At 37.3% G+C, this 20,573-nt stretch overlaps 2 protein-coding genes across 2 annotated transcripts in view; both read right to left on the reverse strand.

The window, feature by feature from the left end:
* LOC139123170 (choline O-acetyltransferase-like) overlaps positions 1–1,559 on the reverse strand; it is an 85,934-nt gene extending 84,375 nt beyond the window's left edge. Inside the window, exon 1 of the mRNA XM_070689241.1 lies at positions 1,165–1,559. The gene's annotated coding sequence lies outside the window, so the exon portion shown is untranslated. The remainder of the gene's footprint in view (positions 1–1,164) is intronic.
* LOC139123171 (vesicular acetylcholine transporter-like) overlaps positions 1–20,573 on the reverse strand; it is an 82,279-nt gene that overhangs the window by 37,113 nt on the left and 24,593 nt on the right. The window lies entirely within an intron of this gene.

Here is a 20,573-nt window from a genome sequence, read left to right on the forward strand (position 1 = left end):
TCTGGTTTACAAATAATATGACTGATCTACGGGTCCAGACGACTTTATTTCCACCCTACTTATAATAACCTTTGGTCAGTCGTATTGTTTTGCGCTGGCTCCGATTACATAGCGGTTTACACATTTTAAGTAAACCGACAGGGTAATGGTGGCTGCGTTTCACGCTCTAGGTCATATGTTTCAAGTTCATTAACAGATGATCGTGTCACTGGGTAATACCCGGTGCTCTTGCTCAAAGTATTTCACTACCTTTTAATTTGATTTACAAAGTAAGATCTTGAAATGAAATTTAAAATATTTGTGAGACTTTCATGGAGAGTTCTAATAATATTTGGCGTTTCTTCCGTGGAACGAATAAAACTACGACATTAGTATCTAAATATTAATCTTCACAATAATGCCAAGATGACTGTCACCAAACCACACCAAATTATTTAACTCTGGATGTACACGATCACTTTCAAAACCGTTCCCCGTTAAATCCCCCCTGGCACTCTCGTTTGAATTTCCCGGGTGTAAGCTTTGACATAACGTTCACTGAAAATCCAACATTTTCATTGATTTAATGTTTTACGTAAAGAGATTAACAGAATGTTAAATTTTAAATGTTATTAAAATTTGAAAGAATGATTTAATTATTACGTAGATATGTACCATATGCGTGATGAAAGTTTGTGTGTACCTATGTTTGACGATGTGTTTGTTCAAGGTCATTCAGTGACATGTTAAAAGAGAATGAAATATTTCTAATATTTAGATGACAATCGACTCGCGTGAGCTACGACGCGATAAGGTCATTTCAGAAGAACGCTTTTGCAACAACACTTTCTGTAGCTGTGTCGATGTGATGTACACAAATCATAACTCTTAAAGCTGTTTACAAATTTAACAATCATGATGCTAAATAAATGAAAGCCATATAGTAGAACACATCTGGCAATGAAGCCTTGGCGTTTCAAAACGGCGCGAAACAGTATGTGAAACTGACCTTGCACAAAAAGGCTCTCAGTGTAGAGTTGTATCTTTCAGGAGGATGGAACGACCATAAGGAAGTACAGAGAAAATATGTCCAAGGGAAAGTTTTTTGACAAGTTCAATATCCATCTAGTCATTTATGACAATTATAATGACCCTGATAACGAACATTACTGATAAGTTTCTTACCTGCTTTAGTGTCCAAGGTAAATAAACGCTTGCTTCTATAAGAGTGTGTCTGGTTTGCTAACGAAGGGTCGGGTCCTAGGTTTCAAATCTAGACAGAACTGCCTTCAATTCGAAATATTTGACATCAGGCGAGAAACTCAACCTTAATCGATCCTGCCGCCCAGATCGCCTCATTTGCATAACTACATAGATTATAGATGAAGTCTATATGTCATTGTTTGATTGGATTATGGCGGATGTCAAACGCTTGTTCAGGTTGCTAGGGTTTCGGATCAAACAAAACTTAATGAAGCCAGCACTGCTGTGGCACACCTCGGAAGCAATTGTAAATCATTCGCACTAATTAAGCAAAATCGATTCGGTTATGAGCAGTTGACAGACAAAAAGAGGGAGATGTTAAAACCCGCTGCGTTTGAGGCCTGCAGACGAGGACAAGAAATGCTTTCCTATTGGTTGGAGTTCCCCTTTGTAACAGAATAGAGCAATCAGTCGGACAAAAGAGAGTTCACAAGGAGTTATTGTACATGTTTAAGTTATAGACTTCAAACTGATTCAGTCGCTCTCTTAGTCAATTTTGTTCGTAAATAAGTTCACTTATCCACATGTATAGGACTTCGACACTAGGCCACAACGCGATGATGTATTTAAAGATTAAGACGAAGTGTTAAAATATTTTTGCCACAAATCCAAGATCACACTTCTTTACTATTTATGGTAAATCTATAAAATAGCGCAATGCAATCATCTACTGTTTGATAGTTTTATGTTATATTATTTAATCATATATTTGCATATTAATTATAGTATTTTTTATTCATTAGTTATATCTATTCGTTCATTCTTGCTTTTCATATACTCACTTTACACACACCCATGTATGCATCATTCATCCATCCATCAATCCATCCATCTATTATCCATTCATTCATTCACTCATTCATTCATTCATTCATTCATTCATTCATTCATTCATCCATTCATTCATTCATTCATTCATTCATTCATTCGTTCTATTCCATTCCATTCAGAATGGATGGATGTAGGAAAGGTGAAGCTAAGTTCTGGAAATCATCGCTTCATTGGCAAAAACCATTGGCAAATGACATCGGAAGTATGAAGCCCGATAATATTGGCAAAGGATCAGAAGAGTTGGCAATACAAGTGATTTTAAAGTTTACCATATTAAACTTTCTGCGAAGAAAATAAAACAATTTGCCGGAATTCTCGGCGGCTACAACAGAGCAAGACCACTGATCAATTACCGAGGTGAAATTTAAATGTCATTTTGCGGTTTGTTAGACTTTTGCTATCGACGCCACCAACGCCTTTAATAATTCCTCCCTCGTTCAGGAAAAACTAGGTCGTCTGTGTTCAATCCTTCTAACTCCACACAGCCCACGCAAAGTCTGTGGTCTGACTGAGGATAATTAATGGTCGGAGACTTGTGTTCAGAACTGGCCACATCGATATCGGGAGTCAGACGCCATCTAATTTATTCATAGTCTGGGACAAGCATACTATTCTCTAGCCATGATCATTACCATCTTCAAATCAACATTTAGAACTTTTCCCTGTTCATCAGTTTGTTTATTGAACGGAATCTACATCATTGCTTGTCTTGAATCATTTACCGTATGAATTACTTGATTCATCAATTAATATGGCCATTTATCCATTCGTTTATTTCTCGTTTATCTAATCAGTCTTTATTATTTATTTATTTATTTACTTATTTATTGGCCAATGATCGGACGATCTCACTCTGATCCATCCACCAGTCAACCAAACAATAAATTGATTAATTCATTCATTCATACATTCACTCACATGTTCATTCATTCATCCATTTATTTATTTATTTATTTATTTCCCTCTATTCATATTCAAATGCCTCCTTTCGTACATTGATATCGGACATTCTGAGCATTCAATAAGCTGTCAAACACACACTCTTTTTATACTTCACTTCGTTCTCTTATTCTCTCGTCTTGACTTCACTCATTCTAACGATCTTTCTCTTTTGACAATCTACTAATCCATTCACCAACTCACTGACTTACTTTTGAAACAAAGTTTGCTTACAAACTGACCGACCAGCTGACTGACAGTTTACTTTTACTGAAACAATCGGACGTTGTTCTGTGGCAATACAAGCTATGCAGCGACTACTACCTGATGCAATTCTCGCTTTCTCACATTTAATCAGTCACTCACGCTAACACTCGTGACTTTGTAACGTTAGGCTAGCCAAAGCTCAAGTTGACTTTGGCTTAGCGTAATACTGATATCAGTCGGATGGCGTCGCATGAGCACGGTCTTGGGTGGGTGAACTGCGCACAACGGTCCAAGGAGAAATCTTTGCGCACGCTCTGTCGAGTTATTATTTTAAAGTAACGAACCTTTAGTCTTGTTTTACTTTCATGACCGCTTAGGGCAAAACATTATTATGGCGAGATATATTGTGACTGCGACAGCTCTGTTAAGTGGCAATCCGTATATTAATTTAATTTACTGTGATCGATAGGGGATTTGAAACAATTGTGCCGTTATGATCTCAACAAAAGACTGCATTTTTATCAATCAATAAATAACCAGAATTGGTTTTAAAACAAATGAGCAAAATATCAATGCATAGCAAATTGAAATACAACATCAGTGTCTACCTATTTAAAGTTCTTGAATTTGTTGCTGTGTATGATTCTTCTCAGCCTCCGGTTCGATATTTTCCAAATATAGCAACGTTTTAGAATTTCGATAGAAATCCGTGACTGAAATAAACCTACAATGCGTTAACATCGACATGAAAATGCAATCCAAACCTATAAGATATGAAAACTTTATCGCTTGAATTTCAGTCTTAGTTTAAATGAGCACTTCCATCTATACACAAGATCGTGTCTTTAGAAATTTCCCGCTAAAAATGAGGTGAACAAAAATATCGTTTTTGCAAACATTGATTAAAAATGAAATGAAGCTTAGGGTGTATGCTGAACAACAACTATCTGGAATGTACCACCGCCGCCTTTTTCTGGAAATACGGAAAGTTGAATGCTGTTACTCTGGCATAGTACGAGGATAACTTTCGACGGGAAATGCCAGGTCGTGTATTAACCTGACGGCGGACAAGGATTGATTAGGCCTACTAAGGCACTTAAGTAAATTGTTAAGGTTAAACATCCAAATGCCCGATTGCTCGATCATCGTAAACAGTCTGAACGGTAAATAAATCGACGGAAAACGTAAAGAAGAGGATCTATCCTTTAGATTGAAATTTATTTCATCAAAACCACAATTGCAAGGCGCGTTTTTCGCTTCGTTTGAATCGGAATCAGAATTTACATCAGATGATAAATTCCGTCGTGCTGTTCGCTTGTAAAATTGATTGGCGCGTAAATTGCCGCGTGTTCAGGCACTTGCTTAATTTAATAACAGAGCAGCCTGAGACTCAACCATGCAGTAATTTGTAACACGTCGGTTTTGATATGGTACCTCTAAATACGCCAAATTTACAAGTCCCGCAATTTCGACTCTCATTAGGGCTTCATTTACAATGACAGTTAAGGCTAATGATGTCATCATTTTTGAGGCCCCCGGTAAAGATGGCTGCTGACACGATGGTTCAGAGAAGAATTTTCAGAGATAACCAAAAATAAAAAAGGTGATATCTTTAATGAGCGTTCATCAGTATCTTTAAAGTAAATATAATATTATATTAATTCGCGAATTTAAATCTATTTAAAGTTTTCGAAACATGAGGTAAAATATAAAAAATTGGTTTGTAATGAAAAGTTAGGCGGCCTCTGCTTAATGTCTTATACTAAACCATGCCATAGCTGCAACTTAGCAACAATATCTGTCGTCCTTTTAGTTCTCCATAACCACTTTGCGTACATAAGGAGGCATTTGGCTTCCATGTGTATAACTATGCGTTGAGAATGCCAGTAAGAATATACATGCGTAATGTGTGTATACACTTACGCATAAGCACCAATTTGTGTATGTATGTATGTGTATGTATGTATGTATGTATGTATGTATGTATGTATGTATGTATGTATGTATGTATGTATGTATGTATGTATGTATGTATGTATGTATGTATGTATGTATGTATGTATGTATGTATGTATGTATGTATGTATGTATGCATGTAAGTAAGTACGTACGTACGTACGTATGTATGTATGTATGTATGTATGTATGTATGTATGTATGTATGTATGTATGTATGTATGTATGTATGTATGTATGTATGTATGTATGTATGTATGTATGTATGTATGTATGTATGTATGTATGTATGTATGTATGTATGTATGTATGTATGTATGTATGTATGTATGTATGTATGTACGTACGTATGTATGTGTCTGTCTATCTATCTATCTATCTATCAATTTATCTATCTATTTTAAGTGTATCTTTGCACACTGTGGGATGGCGGATTGGCAATGCATCTGATGATGCACTAAGGACAGATAGTCTAATGAGGGATGGTTGTAAATTGAATGTGAGAATGGAAAAGGTTAGATATTTGTCATGGTTGGTTACTTTATGAAGTTAGCTTCCCATTGATTCACTTTATAGCCTTACAACATCACTAGAATGTTATTTCGGACTCTCTGAATTGTACATTGGGTGTCTGGTCTATAGTAGTGCTGAATTGATGATGAAACGTGCGGAGAAAGTGACTTATCTCGTGTAAAATACTGTATATAATACTTTTACAGCGTCCGTCTTTAATCAGTTTAAGTGCGAACCGGGACAGTTCGCTTCCAAATTTCGCGCCTTTAAATGGGTGATAGAAGAACCTGCATATTTTCTAGAAGACTTCAGTTTACGTTGTCGAAAGGATTTTTTTAAGTGCGTAAACAATTATAAACACATGAAAATGCGTTTGTAGAATTTTGATTTCTGTAAATCTATTAGAAAACATGTGATCCAAAAGCCATGTTTTACATCATGGATAATGCTATGCAAATTGACGTTAGAATATTAGTAAGAGAATCGTTCAACAGTATTTGGTGGAAAAGCGTGTCGGACAATCGCTACGAACGAAGCGTCTATGTTAATCAGTACTGGATGAATTTACTGTAAGCAACAATCACATCTGATTCATTGACGTAATCAACCAAATTAGTTAAGTTTGATTAATCAGGTCAAAATTCGAGGGGGCCTACCAGGAAATTCATGATGCAATACTAACACTCTTTACATTTTAGTTTCTGATGACGAATATGACGGAGCTGCAGCGTAGTAACCTTAGCGTTGGTGCAATTGGAATGTCATTCTGGTTAATATATAAAATTTGTATTCTTTGACATTTTTAAATGTTTGTGGTTGTCGATTGACGATGATATGGCTGTTTCTAGACACTGATATCTCGATACAGGGGCATTGAGACCTAACAGTTTCTTTCCTTCGTAACGAACACAAGTAACTACCCCCCCCCTCCTCCCCACCCGTCCTCTTGTGTGATGTACCGCTACAAACACAGGGAAAACAGCATTCTCAAGACAGCATCCATCATTTTAACAAAAAGTATCGAATCATTTTGAAACCAAATACATGCCAAAAATGTGAGTCAAACCTTTTGATTTAAAATCGCTCCCTGCATTCGGAAATTGACTTAGAAGCTTACCTCTTTTTCAAAATTTGCTTAATGAATGCCTTCATTTAATTAATTGATGAACCGATAATTAGAAGAATATCAAGATGAACAGCGAATATCCAAAATAATTGACAACCTGGTTGTAATTCGACTTCGTTTTTATTGACTAAAATTGTTTAATCTTGTTAGCGTTTTTACGCCGGAACTTCGAGAATCTTTGAGTAAGCTATTGTTATGCAAATATGAGTTATACAGCGCACGCGCAAGCACTCATCACGCTGATGAATGAACTTCAAACAAAAGGAGTCAATGAAATGATTAACGGGTCGATACGCACATAGAGGAATGTAATGTTTATTTAATTGAATTAAGGCTACCATTTTAGCACCATTGGGAGGGGGGGGCTTTTTGAAAATGTCAAAAAACGAGGCCTCAGTAATTACAAAGAGGAGCTGATTTATCTACCTCACAAAATAATTAGTGTTATTGTCGATTGCATATTTCTTTTGGAAGTCTGATTGCATGCTAATTGCCGAATTTAATGTCCTCCCGTCTCAAATATAAACTGTATTACTTCCTACAGCCTGACTAAGAAATGAATATGTTGAAATAAATCGTAATGTATAATTCGAAAGATACGAACCATGGCATTTCGATCAAGTTTCCGATTTCAAGATATCACGTTGATATCAATGGACGAGGAGCTAGTCTCTTGACAGAAATATGTTCTCGTATGGGTCGATAGGGTGTGTAGAACAAATGCAAAATTTACTTTAAACGTCCGCCACGGTGAAACTTGAACACATACATATGGGAAAATTCATGAAGTTTCATGCATAGGCCTTATGGAGGACAAGTCTTGTGTAGCCTCTGTCAACTTGATTAAAGTGGGATAACAAAATGACGGCATCTCTACATTTGGTCATCAAGTTCAATGCTGGGTCACCTCTCTGACATCAGTTGATCAGGTTTCAGGGGTCGTCAACCAGACGAATTTGAAAAATTGCAATTGGTGTGTGTTTATATTTACTTATGCCATTCTTATGCACTTTGAACAAAATTGAAATGTGTATGAGGCAGCTTCAGTGGAAGCTGTAAGTTACCGCCCTGTCGCTCACTAGTAGTCCTCTCTCCTCATCAGAAAACCTTCGAATTCCAGCGCCCCTTTCCCTCCTCAAAAACTCCCCTCTGTCCCTCTCTGCCATGAAAATCAATACTGCCCGCTCTTTGTCATGTGCGTTGGCTCTCCCTATCGCCAACATCTCCCCCCTGAAAACAACAGAATCACACTTCCCACCCGCACAATAGTCTTGTTACCCGGCGATGAGACTTCCCCCTGCCCGCTGATAGGAGAAATAAGTTGTCCTTCAGTTCAGGTGGTCGGCTACTCGATAATGAGAGACTTAAATTTTTGCACCAACGTTCCTCAAGCAAACATTCAGCCGTTCTCTTTTAAGATCAAAAACAAGAATCGAGGGTCACCATGCAGATTTCGGTACTAGAGAACAAATTACCCAATATTTACCGATTCAAAATAATCGCCATCCCATGCTATATCCATAAAGGAAAATAAAATTCCTGATTTTCACAAAACTAACTTCAGTCAAAACTTTATTTACTCCATAAGCTTTAATTGAGCCCCAATAAGTGGTAAGCCAAAAGAATATTTTAAAAGTTGAATTTGAGAGTCTGAATATTTTCACCAATGAGCATTCTACCTTAAGAAATCCTTTACGAGCACCTGTCTTCGTCGACTGCCCCTGAAATAGGAAGAGGCTACCAGCAAGAGACGACTGAGACTACATAGAAATGTCGTGATTTCAGCGTCTGATTTGAATCACTTTGCTGCACTTTCCAAAAGAACTATCAGCGCTACAGTGTCATGTAGGTGTACCTGTGCTTTATGTTGAAACATTTCAATTGCCTTTTCATTCTTTGACAAGTGACTTCAATGTAATTGCATGTTTCTCATTTGTTTGCCTGTCACTTGGAAATTGAAAGTGTCGGTATGATGTATTTTAAAACTTCGAGGGTTGCGTGCTCGGCCTGTATTCTCCCTGTCATGACAAGTGGCAAAGTGCTTAGGTCTCGAAACGCCATCGAGACTCCTCGTTTAACGACAGTATTCAATAATCAGGACTGCCGATAGAGGTGAATAAAGTAACGCCATCGACGTTAGGTCAAAGTTCATACAAGAAGGGCTTCATAATTTCCAGCAGTTCATATATCTTTCAATCTAACTGTCGACAACCAGTAAGCTTGTTCAGTGTGTGACAGAACTATAACGGAATATACCTAATCACTACATTCCATAAAAACAAGAATATATTTTGTGACAACCTAAAAGTAATTCGTCTACAGATAAGACAGATAATTCACATTTAAAAAAGAAACATTGTCTTGCGTAATCCTCAAACCATATAAGTGGAATGATTTTGTGGGAAATGGACAAGAATGGATATTTTTTTCTGCACACGATCTTTTAAGCAAGCAAACATCGCTAAGGCACGCATATTTTGATAACGGAAAGAGCTGGAGACTCAGCGAGATTAGGTCTCTATGTATCGAGTCCGATAATGAAAGGGCATGTATAATATTATTTATAATCATGTAACAGTTGTCAATATTAAATTGCTATTGAAGTGTTTTTCTCTGTACCCACCTCGTAACTCTGACTGAATGGAATAAAAATGCACACTTTTGGCTGTGGATGTGAAAAACTTGACTCGATAATTTGACAGCGCTACCTCTAAGCACATCTATTTCATTTCATTTCATGGTGTGTACCAATTTTTTCATTATTGATGTACTCATTCTGTCACGAAGGGTTCATCTTTAAGTTAATTACCTATTTCTCCAAGCACTGCCATGCATATTTTTACTTAGGTTTGACTATAAACCTTTTTTTGTGAAAACATTAGGTTTCTGTGTCATTTTAATTTGATTGCGCACACACTTCAGCAAAATCAGTATGAATGTTAGAGGTTTCACTGTGACGTGAGGAAAAGAAAAAACTCTTCAAAATTTATTTCTTTTTCACTCTTTTGGGTTTTTTGTTTTTTGTTGTGTTTTGAAACAGTAAAATTTTATATCAAAGCTGATTCAAATGAAAAGCAAGTCATATTTTGTTCCACTAAAGTTTGAATAAGAATTCCTTACTTCTTGGGGAACATATATCTTCATGCCTTCTACTCTTTGAGTTTTTATATCGAGGAACACGATTATAATAACTTTGAAAATTTAAGTTAGCCGCCATTGTAGTTGTGAAAACAAGGCACTTAATACTCAATCGATGCAGAGTAGATTCTCTATATAAATTTTTAAAATGACAAAATAACTCAAAACACGGTTTACTAATCTATGAAAGAAGTCAACATTGGAGATTTTCAACGTCTTCCGGGCTGGGGAAAGGATAAAATAAAGTATGTCTTGCTGGGTAACCATGGAAACATGACAAGCAAATCACAATCCGCCAAAATGTGAAACGTAAGGACATTGTGAAGGGTATAAATGACAAACTTGGACGTCAGCGAACGTGTGTTCTCAAAGTTCTTCAGTGGCCAGCACTGAGTGTGGTCGTACGAGTTTGCAAATAGTGGACACCTTCATTTGCAGTTACGCTCGAATATTTTAGACATGGTGCCTTGAACGACTATTACCGGTTGCTACGACAAACAATCGCTCCACGCTATGTTCCGACACTAGCGAACAGAGATAAGATCAAAATACAATCCATAGTGCCATTTGTTCATTCCTTCACCAGTTATGTTTCTCAGTGGACGAGACTCAAAACACATGGACACTTCGTCAAAATTGACGATGAAAGCACGAACATGTCATCGAAAGTTGAATATGTTAACAGAAATTTCTAAAAATTCAACGGACTGTGAACGTTCATATATAATGTGACAAATATCCAAACTTGTGTACATGGATGGAGTATCGCTACGCTAGAGTTGACTATTCTGGAATGGTTCCGCCTTGGCAATTTGCAAAGTTTCTGAACACGTGGGGATACTTTGAAATAATGATGTCATCATGGGTGACAGGGAAATGATGTCATCGCCATGACATGTCAGAGGGTTCGGTATGAGAGGGGAGCCAAAGCATACAACACTTACGCTTTGGTAACTTCGTTTCTACGCGAACGTGACTCGCATAGAATATCTGTCGCTTCGGTTTCTTTAATTTATTACGTCATATGGAGACGCGACGGAAAGCACTCAACGAAAGCAAAAATAAGGTCTGATATATTTCGGGCGATGAATGTTTGCACCTTACAGCAAGAAATCAATATTACAAGTCACGTCAGCGGAATTAAAAATGTTAAGGTCGATATGGTCAATTACGTTACCAATGGCAACTATTGTGATGTATTAACCTCGAACCAATCAGACGAGAGAGGGATATGCTATTTTTGATGCCAAAGTTGCCCTGGCGATTAATAGCACTAATGTTGAAAATATGAAAATAAATATTCCAAATTTAAGTGTATGATTGAGGGATGAGATTATCTTAACATCAGCAGTTTTGGAATATTGCCGAAATGATAGAGAAAAGGAGTGAATCAAGCCGTCTTACTGGACCGTGTAAATTGAATCTTATCAAATGCATCACCGAAGAAGGACAATCAATTAGCCATGCAACTATGTGAAGTAATTCCCTGGGGAGACCTGCTAATTAAATAAAAAGCTTCGCCCTGGCCAGTCTCTTAGCGGTGTTTAAGCTCGCCCCTGAGAAATGATAACATCGGAAGCTAAATGGCATCTAATACACGATTTACTTAACACCAAATACTGAATTCTACTCATGTCCATGGTACTGCCAGTTCACCATACAAAATCTCCCCATGGAGATCTCGAGTTATCTTTATCCATACTCAATGTGCACATAGAGAGAATATTTATGAAAAGCGATTTGAACTTTTACAAGTGAATGCAGGGATTATAAAAATACCTTTCGTTAAAATTCTCTTGGGAGACATCTGGTGTTTTTTATCTTGTACCTGACGAAACGAAAGTCGAATTTTAAAAACATGAGGGCGTACTTCATATCGCCAATCAAGAATAACGCCGTGCCTCTCCCTCTATTGCAAATGCCAGGCAAAGCTCAACTCCTTAATCTCGTTATCTATCATACACCATTTTCTGAGACGGATATTGTGTCCTCTTCCAAATATTTCTACACCACACAACCCCTTTAACCTCAGATTGTCGGTTTTGTTGTTCTCTGTCTATGTTTCTGTGTCTCTATCTCTCTGTCTCTCTCAGTCTTTGTCTCCGTCTCTCTGTCTCTCTCCTTCTCCTCCTAACACCTGCACCTCTCTCTTTCATATCGGCTTTAGCTTTTATGTTTTGCGCAACAACGAGTATCACACCTCTATAATGAGCAGTTCGATTTTCATAGTGCGATATACTAAAGGAAACGTTGACATTATATTTAAGAATTATATTTTGCAGTCGTAGTTCTTTTTAAAGACATGCATCTGCTTACTTTGGTAACTTAGACTGAGAAAAGTAATTTAAGGTGTATTCGTTTACCTAGTCAATAACTCTGTTAGAGGGCGCTCTTTACAAGGCACAGGCGTGAAGAGTTCCCCAATTTGTCGCCTACGGCGCTGCTTAATTAGCTCTACTGAGTTACTTTTCAATCGCCGTGCACTGTTTTAATCCAATCCTTACTGTTTAGGGACTGATTTATCGCTCCATTCCCCTAAAACATTATTCCACGAATTAAAGTATCTTTTCCCGTCGGCTTAATATCAATTCATGAAGAGAGATAGGGGTGTCTTCAATGAAATGACTGGCAGATACAGTTTCTTATATGGTTCTCTATTAATAGGCGAATCAACAAACCTGAGCAACAAATACACCTTCACAGTCAAAAGAATGAAGAATTGATTTACACGTACAAATTTTCTGGTTTGACCCTCATCGATCATATTCATCTTTATAAATAGAACTGTTCGTTTTATTTTACGAGTGCCCTCGGATTCGGTTGTTTTGCCAAAGAAGAATTAAAATTATGCGTGATATCGATTCTTCAGCCACTTTTAATTTTCATGTCGTTGAAAGAATGAATTAGAAATGACGACGACAACAATGCTGCTGCTGCTGCTGCTGCTGCTGCTGCTGCTGCTGATGATGATGATGATGATGATGATGATGATGATGATGATGATGATGATGATGAAGAAGTAGAACAAGAGGAAGAACAGGAGGAGGAGGAGGATAATGCTGGTGATGAATGCTCCGACAAAGATGATGAGGAAGATGATGATTATAGTAATAATGATGATGGTACTGGTATTTATAACAAATAAAATAACCGGAAACAAGAAAACAATTTTCGATTCCTTAGATTAAGCATTATTAATACAGATATAACGTTTTTGTCAATATCTGATGAATTAAGGAACGGACAGTTCATTGGACTAGTAAACAATGAAAAACTATATAAAAATGACTCCATCACGAATTGTATTATGAGATCTGTAAGATACATCCGTTCTTTGCACGACTATTATAACTTTTCACATCTATCACGTCTTCCTCTTAGTTTTTTTTTCTTCAATCTCTAAGTTGTCCATCTATCTCCTCCGTTCAATATAGAGTGGGATGTAAATTAATATAACTTTGACATTCAAGAGCAATTATGAGTGTCGCCACAGTTAGAAATGCTATCCCAAGAGTGTAAAATGACATTTAAAACGACTTGACTTTGGACGTGACACTAAATACTATTACCTTCTCTCTCCCGTGAGGTCAGTGTGTTTCGGAAGAACACAACAAGTGAAAGAAAACACAAATTACGTGACATCTTCTCGGCAAAAAAAAAACGATGTAGGAGAAACAGTACACGTGAACTGAGGTAATCCAAATCGTCAGGTACAGCTCTGTAGTCTATCGGACATACTATCGGTATAGTGTTTGGTTTTTTTATCCGAGCACAACCATGTTTAATCGCCGCGAGCTCTACACCTTGGTATGACCAATGTGGTGGAATTACTATCTAAGGATGGCGAGTCCAAGACCCATGTATAGGACATGGTGTTGTGTCTTTAAGCTAAGCCCTTTACTTTGATTGTTTTTACACTATCCGAGAAAATCGGTACCTCTTCCTTTAATTGAGCTTCCACTTGTTGGATGACAAAAATGAATTAATATAATTAATAAAAAAATGTAATACATAAAAATACTACTTCACATCTCTTTGGGTAAGATATGCGAACAAAGCTTGTTGCTCTTTTTTGTGTTACTATCTCTACATTTATATCTTTCAGTGTTTTACATCTTTTTCACAACCGTTTTTTTTTCTAAATTGTCTGTCAACCTGTTTGTCAACCCGTTCGCTATTCTGTCTCACAAACCGTACACCTGTCTCGATCTTGGAGATGTAATTTATTCTACTATTGTTGCTGTTGTTGTTGTTGTAAATTGCGAAACTACAGTTATTTCTGCAAGTTGCTAGAGATTAGTCCTGTCTGAGCATGCGCGACTTTCTTGTTGATAAACGTTAATACTTCCCAGAAATTGGCGATGAATGTCGCAAATGTGAAGTAAATTCAGCATTCGATACAAATTCACAGATCATCACTTTTTTATAGTTTTCCAATCACTAAAAGCTTTGCCAAATAATATTTAGTAGAGTTCCTTCGTTTATATGAAGCTGCTTCGGCCGAGGTCACCAGATTTAGAATTTTGGATATGCACAAAGGATGTTGGGATATGTTGTGCATAGCAACATACCCGTTGTATTGTTCCATACGCACAGTCGCAGACGGGACGACCCTTTCCCTTTAAACAGATTGTCGCAGTGTGAACTGACCGACACCGTACTCCATCTTAATCCAGACATATGCTGTTTTAGAAGATATCTCTGTTTAGCTGAAATCAGCTTACTGACCATGACGTTGTGTTCATCTGTACTTTACTTAGCAATAAGCGCACGCACATAGACAACCCACACCTTGACCTCATTCATCTTCATTTTGCCTCATCAGGTAAATATCTGCAAAAACTAATGTAAAGTTACTCGTTCAAGTTTATGTGAAGGCCCTAATGTCTTTCAGATAGTTGCTGTCATGATTAATAGTCCACTATGGACCCAATCTCCCTAGAACAGAAGGTCGTACAAGCTTACCCATAATCCTTTTCGACCTTGTTATTACGTTCAAATTATTGCGTTTCTTCTTATAGAATCTTCATTCGCCACTTCAACTATCATCGTTTTTCTTTGATGTCCTGTTGATATACGTTGCGTTTGTTTCGCGTATTACTTCACTCCATTACCGATAATTTTGGAGCGCACGTGCAAAGCTAACATGCAATTTTGATATCTCTCTGAATATTGATGACAGACCTCGGAGGGATGATGTAGAAAGATCGAACCAGTGTAAGTTCTCAATAAAGTTTCCATCAAACACAATGTTTGCAAAATTCGTGGGAACAAATAAATCCACACTAAGTTCAAAGTGACAGTTGAAACCATTAAAATGTTTATCGTCTATGGATCTTCGTTTTTATCTACACGATACTGATATTATTCTGGTAACAGTTTATTTTTAAGGGGATTACAGTTGTCCTTTGCTAAGTATCATACACCAGCTGTTTGTTTGCATAAACGAAACATATAACCTATAATGACGTCATTTCAAACTATGTTCATTTTGTATGTAGAATAAAGTGATTGAATTACCCGCATGTTAGCTGAAGTCAACATCTATAGCTACATACGGTTCAACCATAGATATGAATCAAGATTACGGAATTAAATTGACCGTAGGAAGACAGAAGTGCGATACTTCAATCGATTACAATCTCTAGGAAAACGCAAGAAGAATAAATCGTAATTTAGGGCATTCTCCACTCTCCTTTGCGAATAACGTTTCGTCATCGATTTTGGATGTTGTATCTTATAGAAAGCCATATGCGAATCGGTTACACTCTAGTTCTTGGACTTCGCTCGTTAAGAGCATGCGTCAGAGATTATATTTATCTGTGGGTGTAATTGATATAGTAGATTGGGATTCCAATTGAGAACATAAGACTAGCGTACGGGTAGCGGCTAATTAATCGAATACATCCATTTGAGAAATGAGCATTAAGAATTATTGCCCCGATAAACCCGCATTATATATGATTCATAATTCAAAATTTCTTAGGTGGAATTGAGTACGAGGAGAGGCTGATCAGTTCAGCAGTTTCCGCCATCAAAGCCAATGAACAGATAACGGTCACTGTTTTTTTGTAGTCCACAGTTCGCTTTTTAAACAATGTATCCACGATTGAACGAATGGTGTTACAAATGTGTAGACTCGTGTTTTGTATACCACAGTGACAGTCCTATATTCACCCACTGTTTCTCAATACAAACTGATTCAGGTAGAATGCGCCTCGAGGACAGATATTCGAACTCTCAGACTTTTACAATACTTATGGGGCTCATTTTAAAGCTCTTGGAGTAAGAAAGTTTTTCACCGCGTTAGTTTTTCGATAATCGAAAATCTTAATTTTTCCCTGTAGAGTTAACTTAGGGATTGCGGCCATTTTTAATTTCAAATTTTGGTAACTGTCAGGTAATTTCTTTCTGTACTATCTCATTTTGCACGCTAGCCCTAAATTTTATTATCGATTTTGTAAGAGAATGGTTGAAACGGTTTCATTTAGGAAAGTTTGAGCAAAGGTTTAAGTCTCTCAATTTTGAGGCGCATACTACCTATCTTGATAAAAATTTACGAGGAAAATAGAGCAGTAATGATGCACATCAAAAAGCAATGTCAATTAAGAAGCATTATATTCAAATGCGAAAACCAGAGATTGAGGACCGTATCTTTAACTCAGTTTGCATGGCAAATAACAGTTGCACGCATGACATGACTGTCAGTGCTAGCTTCGGAAAACATTCAAAAAGTCTTATTCCCAGGAAACATAAATAGATCACCGTACACATTCTCACAAGGCACAGATTATTGGATAAAATGTATTCCGTGATGAGGGAGCACACATCCCACAGGCGTTTTGTAATTACATCTCTCATAAAACTAAAACGATGAATCTTGATAATAATTGCATTTTCCAACGACATAACATAACTAATCTAAATCGATCAGTAATTATCTGTCTGAGGGAAAGACAGATATCATTTGTAAAGATAAAATTCAATTCTATTAATCAGATAGCGCACATTAATTGCAGTACTTTGTCAGGACAGCTCGTAGGAAAGCCGTCTTTTAGGTTCGCATTTCTTTGACATAAATATCAACGAAAACAAATTTTATTACACGTTCAATGCTTTCACCTGAGTTCTCCGTAAAGAAATCTTCGTTTGACTTTGCAAATAACACTGCTGTACCGCAGAAGTACACACAACGGCAGAGAATTGAACAGTATGTGACGTAATATCGATAAACATATTCAGTTCAACAGATATACGTAGGATAGTTTGACGTAACATCCATCACATAGGACACATAAAATGTACGTTTGGTTTTCACTCATATGAATGCTTGTCGGAGCAGTGATAAAATATGACACGCCTAGATCAATAACAATTCAATACAATCACAATGAACAGATAATATCCCATTATGGTATCATAGCTTTGGTCCTCTGCTCGACAAAGATTTGCGGTTTCCATTTCACCTCTCTCGTTAGCGGCACATGTGTTGTCCGTTTTGTTAAAAATATTGGAATTATGATATTCATGGCTCTTACCATCCGGTGAATAAGAATTGTTAGTGTAATAACAGCCAAAAGAAGACACATATTTGTCTTTTACAGATATTCTTCTGATATTGAAGGAAGCGCGAGGAGTTTTACGCATTAGTTCGGATTCTTTTCGTCAATTCTACATATTTTGTTTGCCTGCAAATTTATTGCTGACAGTCATATTAGAGCAATTCTCGGGACAAACACCAACTATTTGATGATTTGTGCCCGTCTTAGGAATACGGATTATAGAAGCTAGGTACCTGGCAAAAACTTGTAAAATCGCTCATCTATTCCCCGTGCTAAAAATACGTGAAATCCAATGGATTTTCGTAGACGATTGACTGTCTTTGCATTGACGTCGGTCAGGTAAAAATTATTTATTTTACACTATCACTTAAATTTGATGAAATAGCGAGAGATTTGTTTTTAGTGTATTTTCAAATCAATGAAAAAAAAGAGGATAAGAAGAAATAGAACATAGAGAGTTCAAATCTGACTATACTGGAAAGAATTACGAGTGGTAAGAATGGCGACATGTTTGTCTATGATTGTCATAAAACAGTCAATCAAAAGTGTTGTCCCTCTACGCTTACAAGACGACGGGCATCGTGACATTTCCCGAATATATTGCTTCGACGCAGTCTTAGTTCACGTTTTTTCTCACACAAAGACTGAGCTGTTTAGGTGATAAGAAGATTACAAAAGCATGTCGTCTTTTGATTTCCGTTGAAAGAGCAGATCAGTGGATAATTCTGCTTCAGAAGATAAATCTGACGAGAACGCGTGCCTTTGCAACCCAAGAATGTCAAGAAATCATTGGCCTTGTCGGCAAGAGCACTTTTTTCAACAGAATAATCTCAGGATGATATACGCGTGACAGTATTTCTGTGTGGTGTAAACATATGCCCTGCTTACTCGATGGAAACATATGCCGTACTTACTGTATGAAAAGTCATGTGTCTGGCGCAGTTGAAGCCATATCTTACACAGTGCTTGCTGTAAGAGGTCAAGGAACTTTACCGAAAAACATGTTATTTTAAAATTGGAAAATTGGCAGTTTGATCATCAACTCTGAATGGTCTACGATATGCTTTTGACAGAGGGAAAATGACAATTTCATGCAATTCTATCGCTTACAGTGAGATAATCTAAGGTGAAAGGGTGGGTTCGCTTTTTACATTTTAGATCTTTGATGAGTATCTTAGATTGGCTTATTTTAACTCTGCATGGTCAAGTGTATGTTTCAATGAACGAGATGGAAATTAGGCGATAGGAAAAGATTTACCAAATGAGTCACAGTCGAAGAAATTTAGACTGAAGTCAGCAAAGTTTGATCCTTCACTTTCATGACTTCATCAACATAGTGTGAGGCGATCCGAACTTGACAAGTAACGTGTGTCAGCGAGCGCATACCTACCTACAACTTATGGCCCGCGTGTGCGGGACGTGTAAAACGGTAGTGCTGGTATACATCGAAAAGTTTTGTGCGTGCACAAATTTTTCGACGACCTCACTGTACTACGACGTATACTAAGGTGCTTCAGCGTGCTCTTAACTTATACAACACTTACCCCTAACGTATTCGACGTACGCCCATCGTATTCGCCATTTTTTTCATACGTTGGCATACGCTGCCTAAATCGTCAAGGTGTAACCGGGCCATACGGCATGTGTAAGCCTCTGCAAAGTTGCTTCGTCGGGACAAATAAGGATGGAAACAGATATATAACAGTGCAATAGTTGGAGAGGGAAGCAAAGGTTGAAGCGAGTTGACAATCAGCAATAATACACATTTCAATACATCATTCGTACATACTGGCTGACTGTTCTTAAAGTTGAAGCCAATTATGACTGTTGCACGGTACACCCGTCGTATTCATTTTACGCACAGAATGCGAAAGTGAACGAAATGTGTTCACAGTTTGTGAGAATTGTCATAATTTTGTTGAAAATACCTTGTGTCATTTTACTGGCTGTCCTGTTATATGCATTTTGAATAAACGAACCCGGGTGTGCTCTAAAGATTGTACGGTCAGGCAGGTTCAGAATCGTCGTCGTCAACATCATCATTACCATCATCGTCGTCGCCGCTATCATCGTCATAAGCGTCGACTCCTCTACTATCATCATGATGATGATGATGATGATGATGATGATGATGATCATCATCATCATCATCATCGTCGTCGTCGTCGTCGTCGTCGTCGTCGTCGTCGTCGTCGTCGTCATTGATGCTATCAGTCACAGCATTATTAGCAACGTCATTTACATCCAAGGTAATTTAAAAAGTATCAATATCGTGATGTTTCGTCATCCTTGTCTGCAACACTGAAGATCCAAAATAAGATCATGCTATCGATCATGATAACGACCATGACGGCTAAATTAGACCAATGTCACTGTGTTCGACTGTACCTATCCACTTACAGTATGGCTATCATTGTCATTCCATCATTCGATGACGTCAAAATCTTAATAATTTCCTAGATTACAAAACAGGGGGATTCGATGGTTTAGAAATATTTGAACAGCGGTAAAATCATCTGAGGCTCACTCGTAGTGTTGAAATAAATAGACTTTAGGTCTAAATCCAAAGATGCATGGTGTACAGAATGTCTTTCAAGTAGAAACCAACAACAAATTTAATAAATAAAAAAACGATTTTGTCGTGTTTCTGTCCTTGTTTTGCCCTGTTTTGGTTTGATCTGTGTTTATTATGTACTTAAATAGTGTTTTTATTGCAAAAACATTGAATACTATCCATTTAAATCAATTACCTTCATTCATGTAAGCCATGTTTTCTCGTTCATTAGTATGGCAAAGCAACAATAACTTTTCTGCGAACAAGTCCCATTGCATAATATCAGACTCTTTATGGTCGTTATGATCGTTATATTTCGTCGGAATCAATTTCTCATATCTTACTTCTATCATTTTTTGTCTTTGTGGACAACATTGACGTCATCAGCCGGGGAAAATATTGTACCAATCTTCGCCCAGCCTCGTCTGTCTTCTTCACTGGCGAGTTCTTGTCTCTGAGCCCAACGCAATATCATATATCTTAATTGGGATTTCCCGTTATCTAG

This window comes from Ptychodera flava, chromosome 22, assembly GCF_041260155.1.
Source record: "Ptychodera flava strain L36383 chromosome 22, AS_Pfla_20210202, whole genome shotgun sequence".
Taxonomy (NCBI): domain Eukaryota; kingdom Metazoa; phylum Hemichordata; class Enteropneusta; family Ptychoderidae; genus Ptychodera; species Ptychodera flava.